We start from the raw sequence: 14,904 nt of genomic DNA on the forward strand, positions 1-14,904 counted from the left end.
GGAGAGGGGCCAGAGGCCTATGGGCCATCTTTGGGCTTTCCTGAGACATTTCAGCTGATCTTTTCTCCCCCATAGACTGGGAAGCAGGGATAGTCTCTGCCATCCTGCTGCTGCGAGGCAGCCCCTGCCTTGTGTTGTCCTCTTTCAGTACCCCTGCTCCTACCAGCTGGCGCACTGTCTCTTGGGAGCTGTGAGACATGCACCACTTTTACGATGTTTTAAAGAGAAATTTGTTTGTTATTACATTTTCCTCCTCTTTCTGCTTCCCTCAGGGAGCAGCTGCCCAGCCCTGGCTGGTGTGGTGCCAAGCCTTGCCTCTGGACACGTGTGGCACAGGCACCAGACTGCCTGCTGGCACCCCAGGGTCCTTGCTCAAGAAATGAAGCTGCCTGAGAAACCATTTGCCTCTCATGTTACACTCACTGGCAGGATAAATGCTCCTTATCCCACTTCCCTGCTGTCTATTGGAAAATGATTCAGTGTCTCACCCTCTTGTGGGCTGAGCACCACGGCACCGTTCCTGGGCTCTGGGCCCTGGCGTGGGAGGCTCCCGGCCCTCAGTGAAGTGGTCAAGCTCCTCACACGCTCTCTTGTGCCTCCGGCCAGGCGAGGAGATGGGATGGCTGCTGCCTGAGCAGCTCCAGCTGCTCCAGGGAGGCTCCTGCTTCCTGGGACAAGTGGCCAAACCGTGTGCCTCCTCTCTCTCCAAAACAAGGGATGGAGCAAGGTGGTTTTACCTGCTGGATGCCTGGTGAGTGCTCTGCCTGGGGCACAGGAGGCTCCTGCTCGAGTCCTGCTCTCCGCAGACAATTCTTGCACAGCTCCAACCACAGTCTAGGGCAGGGCAATGCTTTCTTCCAGCTTTCCATTTTGCTCAGCATCCATTGCTAGGCCAAGAAGGAAAAGGAAGGTGCTATTGCCTAATGTCTTCAGCACTCACCTGGGAGGGTTTAGGCTCCAGCCTGTCCTCAAATGAGTATTACCATATTTTTACGCAACATGGAATAACTTGAGCGGAAGACTTTGAGTGATCTTTGTTCTTTTCTCCACCCACCCACCCACACACAAAAAATGTGGTCGTGTGGTAGGCAAGGCAGTCTTCTGAGGATGGAGATGGCATCACAGGCTTTTCATCTCCTGTTTGCTTTGCTTTTCCCCTGGGGAAGCATCAGCCCAGCAGGCTCCTTTGGCTGCTCCACATTCTTCTGGCTAGTCTGCCTTCCCTCCTCCTAAAAATACATAGTTACAAAGCTGGAAATAGCCTGAGCAACATTTTCTCCTGCTCTCCCCTAGTGGGGCAGGACACTTCCCCACCATCATGGGGTTTGTTGGGCTTTATTCGTCTGCAGTGAAGGGGGAGCCCAGCCTAGCGATTGAGAACATCCCACAGCGCAAGATGAGAAGCTAATCACAACTGAGCCTCTTGCATTTCTTGACCCTCTTCCTCTGTTTGTAACATGTTAGATTTATTTTCTCTACACAGAAATCACACAAGCCCCTGACCAGCCGCCCTTCAAGGCCCATATGGGCCACTTGCCCTGGACTCCCCAGGCCCCAGCACTTCACTGGCCATGAGCCACTGGCCAGAGGCGAGGGCAGCCTGAACTGTCAGTACTGAACCACTGGGCTTCCCCCACCTTTTGAAACACCATCTGGGTTTATTTTTTTGTCCAAATGCTGCACAGAGCCAGGCTGAGTGTGCCAGGTGAGAAGTAGTACCTGCTACACCCACAGTGTGCATCTAGTGATCGAGTTGGCAGCGTGAGCTCAGCCCAGGATTGACAATTAACAGGGAAATTCTGCAGTACCAGACAGGGTAAAAATAAACTCAGATGCATCCAAACCTACCAAAGATTTTTGTTTTTCTCCTTCAGCCAATGAGTAAGACTCTGAGAAACCATTTTTATATATACGCACATATATATATATGTATATGTGAATTAAACTTTTAAAAGGGCAAAATGCCTCATGCTCAACACCCAGGAAAATGGGTAGAAAAATGTTAATGTTGAAGGTTTTAATGAAAGCGAAAAGTTCAGCTAAAAATACACAAGAATGGGCAACCCTGAGCTTTCTTCAGTGTAATTTCAGAATAAAACCAGAACTGAAGTTTAATTTACCAAATACACGCAAGCTCCAGATCTTTGCGAAGACCTCAGCTTTTCCCTGTGTTTCAGGCAGGTGGGTGTGAGGTTTGGCTGACAGCTGCAGTCTGGTTGCTTTTTCCACATCCATTATTGATGACAGGAGAGTGAAACTGAGAATAACCTGGAAGACCTTGGAAGTGTCAGCTTATAAATTTGCAGTGACTTATTGTGATGGTGTTTGATGGTACACTCAAGCACAGCAAAGCTTTCCTGGATTACATGGAGAAGGGTGAGACTGGAAAGTTACTGTATTAACTCACCTGAAACCCCATGCCTGGTCCAGCAGAGCAGTGAGCACATAAACCAAGGACAGGTTTGCTGGGGTGTAAATAGTGTCTCTTTGCAGTTCAAATGCTGCTGCACATCCAAACTGCAGCCAAGATGAAGGGTTCAGCTCTAGTGCCAGCTCTGCCCATGGACACTGATGAAGGTTGGGCACTGTCTTTGGCACAGAGGTGATGTCTCCTGATGTGCTGTCCCAGCTGGCCAGGGACAGGCTGGAGTGCAAGCAAGGTGTCTTTTGGGGCACGGCTGGTGAAGCCATTTCGGGCAGGGAAACTGGTGTTTCACTGAGGCTTGCAGTTTGCCCACAGAAACTGGCCAGTCTCCCTGCAGGCTGTGGTGAAATCCCCTGAATCATCAGTAATCCCTGCTGGGGCTGACAGCGTTCCCAGGCTGCCGGGCACAGGGTGCCTGCCATTGCCGGGGAGCCGGCACAGCCATCCCGTGCTGGTGCTGCTGATCCAGAGGCCTTGTTGGAGCCAGTGTCTGGATATATCCAGCTGGGCAGGAGAGGAGAGGCCTCCAGTGGGAAAGGACATAGGAGGGCCGTGGAACCACTCTGCGCCATGAGCTCTGCTGTGTTCAGCAGAGGGCATCGAGATAGCATTGTCTTGGATTGTTGCTGTAAGAGCCTCCAAGCTGGAACTTGTCTGGTGAGAGATGGCTGCAGAAATACTTGTGGGAATATGCATGAGAAGAGGATTGCGATGCATGGCCTCCTCTCCATGGGAGAGTCATGGCTGGCTTTCTTTGTTTCCTTTTTTTTTTTTTTTTTTTAATAAGCTATTATTTTAAAGGAAAATGTCACTGAGCATCTTGGGGATGCTCTTTTCCTCGTGGTTGGAATGGGTACCTACCTCCTTCCCTCTGACTCTGGCATGTCCCCTCTTTGCCCCTGTCAGTGCCCTTTCCCTCCTCCATCAGGTGGATGGCACAGGGTGCTCTCTGTTCCCACCAAGGGGCGGCTGGTGGGGTCCCAGCAGTGACCCAAGCTTTGCATTTGCCTGCATTTGCCTGAAGAGCTGGACAGGCCATGAGAAATCAAACAGCTCAGCTGTTTCCTGCTGCTCAGAGCTTCAGGAGAGGCTTGAGGTTTTCTTACAGCTGTCCTGGAGGCCGAAGAGAGCCGAGGAATGAATGCAAGGTCAGGCATGCATGGCCACAATGTGCAGGGGCTGCAGTGTGCCCAGCTGCCCCAGTGTTCAGCTTCTGTGCCCACCAGGTGCTTGGGCACCTCCCAAATCTTCCTGTGGCTCTCCAGAGGCTGATCCCCACAGTAGTGTGAGCCCACAGTAGTGCTCACACAGCACAGCTACAGTAGGAGCATCCCACAGTGTCCCTGCTTCCCACTTCTCAACTCTTTTTGAAGCTCTATCCCAGCAGCAGGAGGTAAATGCTGGGGATGGCTGCACCTCCCGACAGCCCCAAAAGTCCTGGCCAGAGTCCCTGGCCAATGGTGACTGTACAGACTGGTTCTCACTGCAAGCCACCCCCTGACTGCGTTGAGTGGAAGAGAGACAGGTCTCTGATCCATCAGCAGGGCTGCTCCAGCCAGCCCTGGGCAGGGCTGTGTGAGAGGCACCTAATGCAGCAGCTGCTGGGAATCACACCTTGCACCTGAGCAGCAGCCACCTGGTGCAGCAACTGAGCTGCCCTCTGCCCATTTACTGCTGCGCTTGCTCCAGCTCATTCCCTGCAGTGCTGTGAAGTGGGGCAGGGCTCACCTGGGCATAGGGCTCAACCAGCAAGCAGGGACTGGCCAGCCCAGAGCCCCAGGTTGTGTGTTTTCTGTTACTTGGTGGTTTGGCCTTTTTTTCTGTGGGTTTGTTTGTTTGTTTTTTTTTTTGTTTTTTTTTTTTTTTTTTTTTTTTTTTTTTTTGTAAAGTCTGTGCTTTGCAGAGGCTTGTCAGCTTAGCACGAGGGGAGCTCCCTGCCTCAGACAGCAGACAGCAGCCTGGGTCACTGCTGAGCTGAAACAAGGTGCTGAGGACAACCTCAGAATGGGGTGGAGACAATCTCTCTCTGCCAGAGCTGTCTCCTGCTGCAGCAGGGCAGCACCCCTGGCACGGGGGGCTGGATCCTGAGTGTAGGGAAGGGTCCCTGTGGCAGTGTGGGGCTCTGCCCTGGCTCACATGTATCACTTCCTGACAGTAATGTAAATTTTGGACAGAGCCAGGCCCCAGTTCCATTGGGAATGATCAGTCTGGCTGCAGCAGCCACCTGTGGAACATCCAGCCTCTCTCCCTGCTGACAGTCACAGATGCTCGGCACCATTTTGTGCTGGTGGTCACTTGTGTCCTCACACAAGCAGCAGGATTGCATGTTTTGGGATGCAGCCATCAGCTGCCACCCACTGTCAGAAAGAGACTCTGTCCCTCTCCTCTCCTGGGGGTACCAGGTTGTTTCCAGGGGCAGAGCACCCCTCCCTGCAGCCCCCTCCTGCTCCCTGGAAATGCCTTTGGTGGCCCTGCTGCTTGGGTGTGACACCCCAGAACATGTGTCTGGGAAGACCTTTGCATGTGGTATAAAATGCAGCTTTAAAAGCAGACTGAAGCTGTATTTTGTTTTTCCTCACCAGGAATAAAGGATTGTCCCTGTAACAGTATTTAATGAAATTACATCAAGTGGTGGGTCAGCTGAAGAGGCAGATGGCCAGTATATATTTTCCAAATACTTTTATATAAATCAGTGTCAAAACCAGCAATGACATATTTTTTGTGGCTAGTGTATATTCTCCATCAGCCTGGGCTTTCCTGGAGTACCTGTACAACCTTCTTCTCTTTTAAGATAATTTCCACTGTCATTGGCATGGCCACATGGAGATTATTTTCATACAATTTTGCTCAAAAGTGAAGCCTCCACAAAGAGGAACTTCCCTGGAGAGCCATCATTTTCTACAGGAGTTAAGTAGTTGAGTTTCAGCTCAGTTTATTCACTTCCAGTTAAAGTCAGCCCTGAGCAGGGGCCACCAAAACCAGTGATTAGATTACCTAAAAGGGATTTGGAATAAATGCATCAAAAAGATACAGAGAAACAATGAAATAGAATTTATAAACCCAAGAGCTATTTGAGTCTGAATGGGCGTGGGAACACTCATTAAAAAGACTCAGAAAACTAGCTAGTGAGGTAAAATGATTTTTAAGATACCAAGAAACATCTACCAGTGAAGGGGAAAACACTTTGTTGTGTGCCAGCACTTTTAGTCCCATGACACTTCCAAACACAAACCTCCACCACTAAACTTTATTAATCCTCCCCTCTGATTTCTGTGTGGGTCATTTGGAATTACTTAATACTGAGCTCAGGGGAAAACCTAATAAGCCAACCACTAATCTTTGAGCTTGGCATAATTCTCTCCTCGCTATTTCTCAACATGTTCTGTCTTGTCCTGCCACCCCACTGAGAAAGGCCTGGAGTGCTGGCAGAGGTGGCCAGGCTAGGCTCACTCTGGCACCCAGGTCATGGTGGCCGTGGCCAAGGGGGCTGCAGTTTCCAAACAAGCTGTAGTGGGAGAGATTTTGGGACTTGGAAATGAACCTCTCAGAAAGGGTAACCTTGAGACTATTGGTGAGCTAATAGTGGTGAGACTATTGCCAAGCCACGCTAAGACTGGGATCCTTGGAAAGTAACACAAGGAAATTAGATATGTATATATTTGTTTTAAGCAATGGCACTATACTCTGCATGAAGCATGACGTGATGCAGATGAAAACTTGACAGCATTTTCTCTCCTTTCCAAAGTAGAAAAGCCTCCTGCCACATCCCCAGGTGAGAGGACCTGATGATGACCCAGGTGAAGGAGATCCCAAAGTCTGTCTTGGAAAAAAAATAAGATTGCTCCTCCAGCTTATGCCAGGCTTAATGCTAACAGTACTTTTTGCTTCTGTAATGTTACATTTAGCAAAGCATTATTCAGGCTTTTAACCAGCCCTTGGAGAGTATCTTAGCCCCATCTCACAGCAGGGAGGAAGCTGTTTTGCTGAGGCTGGGGACGGGGTGACAAAGGTGGCTCTTGGACATGATCCTCTGCTGTGCTGCTCACCCTCTTCAGAGGTGAAGGTTAACCTGGTCACTCTTCTTCTCCAGATGACACATAGAGAAAAAAACGTGGTTTGAGATACAGAATTCTCCTTTAGCTGAGTGTCTCTCTCACATACAAACTCATCCACAGTGCTGGGCAAAGATTTCAACCAAGTATTTTTGTCCCAGCTAGCTGGATTTTATTTATGCCCCTTTTAGTCTGTTCCTTCCTCAAGATTTAAAAAAAAAAAACCCAAACAACAACAAAAGTAAAAATAAAGTACAGAGGTCTCAAGAGAGATCAACCTTTCCTCTCCCTGCTGCCTTTCCTGCAGAAATAGAAAATTCCTGCAGAATTTCTCTTGGGAATGGAAAAGACTGCAAAAAGCACTCTATTAAAGGTGAAAAGCCTTGTGGTCCACTCACAGCTGGAGACCTTTGTCCCTCCCACAGGTCACCTCCCAGCAGCATGAGGACAGCCTCAAAGGGGACCCCATCCTTCAACCCAGCTCAGGACAGATCCCTGTGCCAACCCAGGTGCTGGCAGCAATATCACCCTGCTAGAGACGTGGCTGAATCCTGGCCTGCAGCCCCCAGCCTCTTTGTTTCAGACAGTGGGCTTTATCCTCCAAGTTTTGGCCATTTTAGGGGTGGGACCATGCCTTGGGGGTGCCCCATACCCTGAGGTGCTGGTGGTGGCAGGATGGGGCTTTGCCCCAGGAGGGCTCAGAGGGCTTGGGAGGCAGCAGGAGAGGTTGCAGAGAGCAGGGACCACAGCAGCGGTCCACCCAAAGGAGCCCCAAGAAGGAAAGGGGCTAAAAGCAGGGAAAAGCTGGGAAGAAACCTTGCAGGGGGAGAGCAGGGTCAGAAAGCCAAGGCCAGAGCTGAGCTGCTGTGGTAGGCTGTGTTCCCTGTGTTCTCATGGAAACAGGAGCGGTGCCCTCCAGCTTGGCTGTTTGCTCAGTTCATTTTTAAAGGCAGCTCCTGTTTACGCAGAGGAGCATTCAGCCCCTTCCCGGGGAGGAGCAGGGCAGTGCCAGGGGCTCAGGAAGGACAGCTGCCCCTGAGCTGGTCCCCATTATCTTATCGGGACGGCGGGGGAGCCCCATAAATGGCAGCACCAGCAAACCCCGGCCCCTCCAGCCGGGAGGCTCTGGGTCTGCTCTAGGTCAAAGTCACAGCCGGCAGAGCCCAGGAGCAGAGCTGGTGTCTTTCGACTTCCCCTCTACACTGAGCAGGCCAAGCATCCTCTAAATAAAAGTCCTCCCTTGGCCTCTGCGTAGGAAACAGCCGCCTTTCGAGCAGCTGGGTCGAGCAGGAGACTTCCAAATCAGGGCATCCCAGTCCCGCCGCGGCCCTGGCGCTGCCTGCGTGCGAGCCTCGGTGCGGAGCGCTCTCTGCTCCCTGCGCTGGAAACGGGTGCCTGCCTGTTCCTATTAAAGGACATTGTTTACTCTCCGGCTGGGCTGATGCTCACGCAGGCTGGAAGCTGCAGCCCAGTGGAAATCTTTGGCAAGCGTCATTAGAACATCAGATCTGTTTCGGGAGGCCAAACAGGCGGGGTGCTGCTGCTACAGCCAGGGGTGCTGAGCCCCCACCCCACCGCCTATGTGGTGCTTCCATGGGGCAGCCCCCCCTGCCCTGCCCTGGGACAGACCCACACTGGTGTGGCACCCTGAGACCTGCAGGTCTGAGGGATGCTCTGTGAGCCTGGATGTCACTCTGCAGGTGACAAGACCATGTGTCAGGAGAGGGGGACAAGGCACCCTGAGGTCCAGCAGGACAAGCTCCACCACGGGGGTGACAGGTCAGGTGAGCACCCACCAGATGCAGTGGATGTTGGGGGGTCACAGCACACAGGGGCACCAGGAACCCCAGCACACGGCCGGATTTCGGCTGGGCTCAGGGACACAGGGCTTGGCAGGTGAAGGCTGCCTCCACCATGGACCATGATCAAACAGTGCCTGCATGAAGCGCACAGTCCTTCACTGACCAAGGTTTCATGATCTCCAATTGCACCATTTTCTAAGCCCAGGCTGACCCCACAGTACTGGGTTGTGGACAGGATTCCACTTGCCTTTGAAGCTTGATTTCCAGACATTCACCTGCAGGCCACACACCTGGGGCCACCATGAGTTACTGCAATTTGTGATTGACCTGTTTTAAACCACAAATGGTCCCTATTGTTACCTCAGAGTCCACCAAGTTGAGCGGGGCCAAACCTGACACGATGCAACGCATTAGAATTTCTGCTGATGTTTCCACCTCACTGAGGCTTAGTTTGGCCCGGAGGTTCACAAAAGTCATAGCTGATGCTATCCAGGAGCAGTGAAAGGGGCAAAGAGCTCCCCTGTCTTTTTCTAGTTATACACCAAGGCATCAAACTTTGCCCTTAGTTCAGGCACAGCCAGGTCTGGCCACCAGCACACTGAGCCACCTCCATCCCTCGTGTCTCCTCCTCCTCCCAGATCCCCAAAGGCAGGGAGGGGTGCAGACTCATCACAGCAGCAATGACTTTTCCCACAGAAACAGATGCCTGCTTCAACCAACACACTGTCTTTGTGTTGAGCTCGATCCCACCTATTTTGATTGTCGTTGTTATTCTTTCTATAACTGTATTTTCCAGACTTCTGGCTCCAGGAACAAATTACTTCAGCCCTGCCCACTCCCAGGGTGGTGAGGCTTCAAAAGATGTCTGAAAGACCTGTCCTTCCTGGTGACAAGTGCTCCTTCCTTTGTATTCTCTGGGGACAATGTCTGCAGCACGTCACAGGTAGGGAGGAGCTGCCCAAGACAGCAGGACCGTGGCTGTGGCCATGGCAGGAGGGACAGAGTTCTGGCAGCCAGCTCAGGAGCAGCATGGGATGGGGCAGGAGGGGAAGGGGTGATGCTCCTGGCTAGCACCAAACCAAAGGTGGCTTTGCTTCTCTTGAATTCAAGCTTATGACAGTCTGAGCAGGAGGCTGAGCTCGAGACTTTTATGGAGTGCTGCAGGCTAAGAGATTCACAGAACAGCTTGCTGATCCTTCAGCAGTAGAAGTGAGGCAGTCACAGTTATCCAGCACGGATCCCCCAGCTCTCTCCCTGGGACATGCACAGGACACCCTGCATCAGCTGATGCAGACGGCCACACTTCAGCCATAGCCAGGGCTGTCAATGAGAAGCACAGTCCTCTTCAGCAGCTTCAGATAGACACCAGCTCTGTACAGTGAAGATCCAAGGGACCTTCTGGCTCCCCAGAGATATCACTGGCTGACCCTCAGAGCCGACTGAATATTTATGACCTCCAGGAAGGACGGCGGCAGCTGCTTGAACACAGGGCAAGTAGTCACAGGGCTGTGGTATTGTGGTTCCTCCTAGTTCTTTTCTGAGTCTTATGACTATAAAACAAATGTGAAGGTCCTCCTTGCATACTGTGAATCCCTTCTCCAGGAGAGAAAATTTCAGGAAGGTTCTCACAGTACTGTGAAAATGTATCACCTCACTTTGCTGAGAAGAAAATGTGGGACCTTCTCAAACTACCCCACTTACATCTACCAACAGCGAGCTTTTGTTGTCCTATGTCAGCCTACCCGCACTCACCACAGTGGCCAGAAAGAGATCTAACTTGAGCCTTGAGAAAGTCTGACTCCTACTCTTCCTGCCTTGTGACAGACACTTGTACAAGCTGCACCACTCCCTCTGTGAGAGAGCAGGACTTTCCCTTCCTCTTTCGCACAGGCACCATTCTTGGCCACATGGAAGGGCAGCAGAAAAGCATCCAGCCAGCCAAAGAAGAAGTTGGTTTAGCAGCTAGACAAGAAACCAGGACTCAGAAGTGTCCTGGCCCCAACCCAGCATGTATTCAGACCAGAACAGAGAAATGAAACCAGCTGAGACAGGAAGAGACTTTTTGCTATCATCAGGCAGAGTTTTGTCCTTCACCCTCCAGCTTACCCCTGTCTGGGGCTCCTACCAGCCCTGCCAGCCAGAGCTCTGTGGTGCAAGTTAAGACAGCAGCAGACCACCTCTAGAGAAGGATGTGCCAGTGGGGCTCTTGTTTCCTGTGCTGCTCCCCAGGACCTGCCAGGCTGGACCCTTGCTGCAGGCAGGGGTGACCACTGTGACCACACACAGGTAGTGAGTCCCTGTTACAAGCACTGGGAGGAGGAACAAGTAAGTGACTGTCCTAAAAACTGACCCAATCCTCCAGCAATGCCAGGGAGAAATGTGCCAAGGAAAGGGACTGCTGCTACTCCCTTTTCAAATCCATAGATCTATTCCACCTGCTTGAAAATAGAAGCCAAGATTAGATCCCTCCAACCTTTCCTCCTTCTAGATTTGCCTCCATTTCTGCTCAGTCTCCTGCATCAAGAAATGGCCTATTTAGGGACCCCCATCACCTGCAAAGACAGATTTTAGTACCCTTCCCTGAATCTCAGCACGCTCTAGGATTTCCCACATGGCAGCTGGTGAGTGGGATTGCTGGCAGGCCTTTTTGTCTCCTGTGGCATCAAGGCTGAGCAGGGCTGTGCTCTAGCTCCTACTGGGTTTAACACCTCACTCATTTCCTTCACTGTCTGCCCCAGAAACCCCAGAAACATGAGGAAAGGAGGCTCTGTGCCCTTCAGGCTCAACAGCAAGTTGTACAGCACCACACAAGCACAAGCAGCTATGGGCCGAAGAACTGGTCTGGGAGCCCAGGTTTGCTGGTGACTATAGATTCTTTGCACATACCCTGATTCCTAAATGAGCACAAGCAGCTGATTGCGTCCTCCCAAACTGCAAAATAGGGTTTATGAGCTGAAGAAGTTGCTCACAGAGTCACAGAATGATTTGGGTTGGATGGGATCTTAAAGACCATCTATTTCCTTCTTCCCTGCCATGGGCAGGGACACCTCCCATTAGACCAGACTGCTCAAAGTCTCATCCAACTTTGCCTTGAACTGTTCCAGAGACTGTTGCCATCCACAACTGGAGATGGCAACTTTTTCCATGGACAACCTGTTTTTACACCTCAGCCTCTTGCTCTTGCACCAGAAGCCAGGCTGGAGGGTGCTCTGCAGCCAGGTGGGTGTTCAGTCCCCTTTGAGGAGAGACTGAGGCTTAGTTCTCAGCTTGAATGTTGTGCCAGCCTCGGTTAGTCACCATCAGGACTGGGGGTGCCTCCTCTTCTGCACTGCACTTCCACACCTAGAGCCTGGCTGTGAGGCATCCAGAAAATCCTCCAGCATAGCCAGTGTAACAGGTGCAATCAGCATAACCACAAATTTCAATGCAGCACCGTGCTGATCCAGAGCTTTACTTCCAGGCTTTCGGTTTTCCATTTAGCAGCATATCTATCTTTGGTTCAGTCCCAATTTAGGACTTGTTTTCTTCCCCTGCCTTCCCTGAACTCTGCTGCTAGATCAATGAAACCCAGCTTTGCAATGAAATGTGGAATGCTACTGCTCCCAAGACAGAAAACTGGGAAAAGGCATCATCCGAGTGACAGAAAAAGGCAAGGATGAAACATTCTTTATTCTCTCATGTTGTTGGAGGACAGAAGGGGAGGGTAAGGCAGAGGTAACAGTAAGTTAATGAGAAATGCTGGATGCTGGTTAAATAAACAGCATGTGTCTGTCCCTATAAACCTTGGCTCTCGTCCCCCTGCTTTATTTTTATCCTCGATGAATACTTTTGTCACTGCCTTTACTTCTACTGCTTTGCAAAGGTGGTTCCACATTTCCCCACTTCTTCAGCAGAATTAGCCAGACATAAGACCATTTTTTCCTGACTATTTTGCATCATGCAACACCCACCCTGGCAGACCCAGCTCATAATGTCAGCAGTAGACAGGAAATTGGAGAAGCATCTTTCATATTTTAAGCTACCCAAGTTACTTGGTGCACAAACCAGAGCTCAGCTCCCCTTTGCACCCAGCACAATTCTCCCCGGTTCCATCAGGATTCACCCAAAGTGCAGCTCTGACCTAAGAAGTGACCTTTAAAGATGAGATGCCTCTTGGCCAGCAGCTCTGGTCCCTGCTGTGAACTGTCACAGTTTTTGGGCTGGTTTCCCGGAGAAACAAGCCTCATGTAGCCATACACTGTGTGTGAGAGCTTGGGCTTGTGTAGGCTCAGTCTGTACCCCCTGGAGCTGTGGCACCTGTACATGAGCAAGGCTGATGGGTCAGAGAGAAACCTCCCTGCTTGTGCCCTGAGCAGAGCTCAGAGCAGGAATGAGCCCCTCCACACAGCCCCTGTGTGCTGCAGCTCCAGTCCAGGAGCTGTTTGCTCCAACAGACTGTGAGACAATATGGGAAACAGTGCACTGAGCTCCAGACTCAAATCCACGCAAGCAAGGGGCCCTTTGAAGTGCTGCTCATGGATCTCCTCTTCTGCCACTGGTAAGCTCCCAACACATCTTCCAGTATTCATTCCAATGTCCAAGTGGAGCTAAAGGGCAACCAGGGAGAAAAATGGATGTGGTTTCCCACAGGAACATGCCAGGACAAGCTTTTCCTCCTGCTTGTGGCAGCCTTGCAGTGAGAGCAGGCTGCTCCCTGACAGCCTCAACATCAGGACAGCCCTGCCCTATCCATGAGCACCCAGAGGCCTCGCAGCCCCTCGCTGGGCTGTTCTGGGGATGTGCACCCTGCCCATCACTGCACGGGCCCCCACACATTACAGAACACGTCCAATAAAGAGCATTCTGGGGAGGTGGTTGATTCCCTAAGGAGAGGCCTGGAAAACATCCAGGAACAGAAGCCATCCAGAACTGATGTCTCTCTTTCCCCCTATCCTAGGGACTGCTCTGCATTCGAAATTCATTACAGCCTTGACTTTAATTGAGCTAAGCCATCCTGCAGGTCTGGACTCACTTCAGTGACTGAACACTGAGGATCCTGCTGCTCTTGCCATGCTTTGCACCACGGACCAGCACAGAGATGCTTCCCATGAGAGCACTTGGACTCTTTCTCCAGCTAGAAAAGCACTCACAGATTTGGTCTGCAGAGACTCATGGAGCTCTGACACCACAGGAGACCTTAAAAAGGGACTGTCCCTTGAAGCAAGACTTAGCTCAGACGGGTTCAGCCAAGGCTTGTCTCTGGAGATAAGGAGCAAGCAACAAGTTTTGGAAGCCAAGGATAAAGAGGTTCATCAAGGGGTCAGTTAGATAAAACCACTAAAATATATTTGACCTAATGAAGTTACTCTGGTGGCTGCTTCCAGATCAGTGATGAGGAACAGAACTTCCCAACAGCAGAACTCTGCTTTTACTGCTCCCACTGCAGCCACACACGATGGGGTGAATCCTGTGCACGCCCCTCACCACAACCAACACTCAAGGAATTGCCTTGGGAGGCTCAGAAAAGTGCTCAGCAGCAGCCCATGGTTCTGGGACTGCAGGAAGGAGGGGATGAGACACAGGACTGCTTCACAGAACAAGCACAGAGGAGCCTGAAATAAACAGCTTCTCCATTCCCACTTGCCAAGTCCAAACACCCCAGTGATAAATATAAGTACCAGTCACTATTAATCCCACAACAGCAAAACTTGGATTACAAGTGAAAGCAGGAGCACAATACGTGATTTGAAAAAAGCTCCTGAGCAAATAAGGAAGTTTTACTTCTTGCCTACAAGAAGCACATGTGACATGATTTGTTTGAAGAATAAAATAGACTGCAGGCATGGAAAATGCCAGGCAAAAAGCTTTAGAGAGTTACTAATACAGTGGAACATAAATGGCAAGTGATCCCAGATTATTTTAGAAAAGGCTGGCTGCAATTTACAGCCTTGATTAGACTGATTACTAAACGATGAACAGCAAAATAACTTCAGTAATTAAATTTCCGAAGAGGAAAGTGAAGGTTCTTACTCGTAAAATGAGCTGCATATGAATTTAAATATTCGGAATGACTTTTGCCCTTCTCAGCAGAAGAGCATGCTGCCTGACATGAGAGGAGATTTGTTTGTTAACAAGGCTTGACAAAGAAGTGAAAAAGGGCTTCGTAGCCCTGTCGGTTTTCCATGGGAAAGGTAAAGCCCATTGGAACTACAGCTCAGAAAGCAATACAGCCTAATGGAAAAATAAACGTATCATTAGGGCGTATGTCAAGCTGAAAAACATTTTCCATCAATATCTTATGGTCAGTTTTCCTCCATATTGCTTTTAAGTCAAAGTTGTCCGAGCGGATGGTAACACGAATATCCAATGCGAAATCGCAGGGAGCGAGTGATCCATGGAGCGCTTCTCGAAAAAAATTCCAAGAGAATCCCAACCAGAGCTGTTTCTGCGTTTGGGAGACATCCTGTGGCCGCTGCAGACACTGCACCTACCCTCTGCAGCTCGCCTTGCCGTGCAGAAGGGACCATCCATCCATCCATCCATCCATCCATCCATCCATCCATCCATCCATCCATCCATCCATCCATCCATCCATCCATCCCTCCCCACCACCAGCCCCTGCTCCCCTGGGCACCACAGACACAGG

The sequence above is a fragment of the Sylvia atricapilla genome, chromosome 6 (assembly GCF_009819655.1).
Source record: "Sylvia atricapilla isolate bSylAtr1 chromosome 6, bSylAtr1.pri, whole genome shotgun sequence".
NCBI classification, from domain to species: Eukaryota; Metazoa; Chordata; class Aves; order Passeriformes; family Sylviidae; genus Sylvia; species Sylvia atricapilla.